General features: G+C 39.1%; 1 pseudogene across 1 annotated transcript; it reads right to left on the bottom strand.

Annotated features, from left to right (window-relative positions):
* Positions 1-720: 720 nt before the first annotated feature.
* LOC113224749 lies at positions 721-2,325 on the bottom strand (annotated as a pseudogene). Its single transcript, XR_003309353.2, has one exon. The product of XR_003309353.2 is annotated as an unconventional prefoldin RPB5 interactor 1 pseudogene (transcript).
* Between the last annotated feature and the right edge of the window lie 48 nt (positions 2,326-2,373).

The raw sequence follows: 2,373 nt of genomic DNA, 5'->3' as shown, positions 1-2,373 counted from the left end.
GTGCAGGTTTGTTACAAAGGTATATTGCATAATGCTTAGGTTTAGGGCGCAATTGAACCTATCACCCAGGTAGTGAGCATAGTACATAGTACCTGGCGTGTCATTTTTCAACCATTGTCCCAACCCAATCCCCCTTCTTATAGTCCCCAGTGTCTATTGCTCCTGTCTTTTTTTTTTTTTTTTTTTTGAGACCAAGTTTCATAAAGTTTTTACTGGAAAAAAAAAGTTTTACAAAATATCTTTCCAAAGAAATTTTCCCATAGAGTACAATTAATTCATGTAGCTTTCTTCCTTAAAGATTACAGTATGACATTCAGTGGGGCGAGGTTTCTTGAATAGCCAACTAGCTGCAAAACCTACAAGAGAAGTAGATTTTTTTAAAGTGCCTTTAAAATGTGAAAGCAAGTAATATAATTGTTGAATCTATTTGAAATTTTAAAATTTTCTTTAAAATGGTCCATATGGTATGCACAATATCACAGCTGGCACAAAACTGCCTGTATTTAGTTTGAAACACAAAAACAATGCATATGAACAGTATTCTTTGAAAAGCAATTCAAAATGCTGCCACTGCATCATAAAGGCAAACTTAGACAAGAGTGTTAACAGTATTCAGAGAATTAACAAAACAAGCCGAATATTAAAGTATTCAGACAGTTACTTTGATTTTTTCAAATACCAAGGGTAAAAGAACTTGTTGCCAAAGTAACTCAGGATACCTTATTTCAGACTACATGTAACCTATTTTGCTACAGATATTCTAAACAAATGAACAACTAGGTTTTAGGATGTAAATTCTCATTTCCTAGACAGGGCCTAGTTTTTCTGTTGCAATCCGGCAGCTTTAAACTTTGAAACCCTCTTTCCAGTTTCTTCTGATGCTTTCAACAGAACTTCCTTTCGTTCTGGAATAGTGGGTAGTGCAGGATGAGCAATGGCTGGGTGTGGTGTTAAGGAAGGCGATACAAATTCTTTTTCTATAACAGTTCCAGAAAAAACCTCAGGTGTTACTGATAAGGGCAAAAGTTTCTTTTGATGATTTTCTTGTGGTTCCTCTTCCAAAATGCTCTCACTGGTGTCATTGCAAGTGGCTTCTTTGCAACTGATACTCCTCAAAACTCCCCGCCTATGGTCAAATTCAGCAGCACTGCTTTCACTGGTGTCGCTACACACACTGTTCTCTCTACTTCGAGACTTCAGGATGGATTTGGGAGGGACATATTCTCCATTCACAACATCAACAAAGGCTCTGTAAATGTCAGTAGGTGTCCTGATGGTCGGCAGCTCCTGGGCAGAGTGGCCACTACCAGTGCTGTTCTTTCATTTACGTTTGGCTTCTTCTTTCTTTTCACTGAATTTTAAAGTGGTATTCTTTCCAGTATTTATTCGGACCCTCTTAGGCTCAACAGTATGAGAAAAATATATTGTTGGTATAAAATTATCTCCAACCCCTAAAGCCTCATGGTCATTATCACCATCATCGTCATCAATGTTGTGGTCATCCTCATCGTCAGCATCATCATCATCATCACTGTGGTAAGAACTGGAACCATTCACTGAACGGTTCAACTGACTATTCATTTGAACACTGAATGGTTCTGAACTTGCAACATCCTTATGACAACTGTCCAGATTATGAGAGTCTGTTACTTGATGCATCGCATTCACATTTGTGTTATGATCTTCCTTTTCCTCTTCAGAAGATGTCGTATCTTCTCCATTTGCAATCACAATATCAGGCTTACTATCGAGTTCACCCAGCAATTCTTCTTGTCTCTCAAGTTCTTCAAGTCGAGCCCACAGTTCTTTATCAGCAAGCAAATCCTTGGATTTCACATCATTTGCAATATCTGCTTCAAAAATATCTGAGGTTTTTGGTTTGGAATGTGGTTTATGAGCAATTCGGTGTTTTGCTTTAAATTCAAAGTCACATTTAATTTCTTCTCTTATGTCAACGATATCACCTGCAGCATCACTCATTTTCTGCAAATCTTCTGTGAATTCAACTCTGGATTCAAAATTTTTCATCACTTTTTTAAAGTCATCTATTGTTTTTCTTACATGTTCTTTCCGGTGCTCAACTAAACCTACAGCCTGCTTTGCTAAGCACTTTGCAAACCAGTTGTCCCCCAGTAAAACAGTGACTTCTGGCATGAAGGCAAAAGGGCCAAATGGTACCATTATATTATAAGACAATTTATCAGGCAAGGTGTTGAGTCTTTCTCGAAGGGCATTATAGTCATTATCTACCTTCTTCCAATGCTGGATTCTCTCTTGGCAGTTAGTGACCACCTTTTCCTGCTCCTCGCGCAGACGCGCCACGTCCGGGGCCGAGGCGGAGGCCAAAGGGGGCGAGGGCTCGGGGGCGTCTCC

This window comes from Piliocolobus tephrosceles, unplaced genomic scaffold, assembly GCF_002776525.5.
Source record: "Piliocolobus tephrosceles isolate RC106 unplaced genomic scaffold, ASM277652v3 unscaffolded_46597, whole genome shotgun sequence".
NCBI lineage: Eukaryota > Metazoa > Chordata > Mammalia > Primates > Cercopithecidae > Piliocolobus > Piliocolobus tephrosceles.
This window is presented reverse-complemented; position numbering and strand designations above follow the sequence as displayed.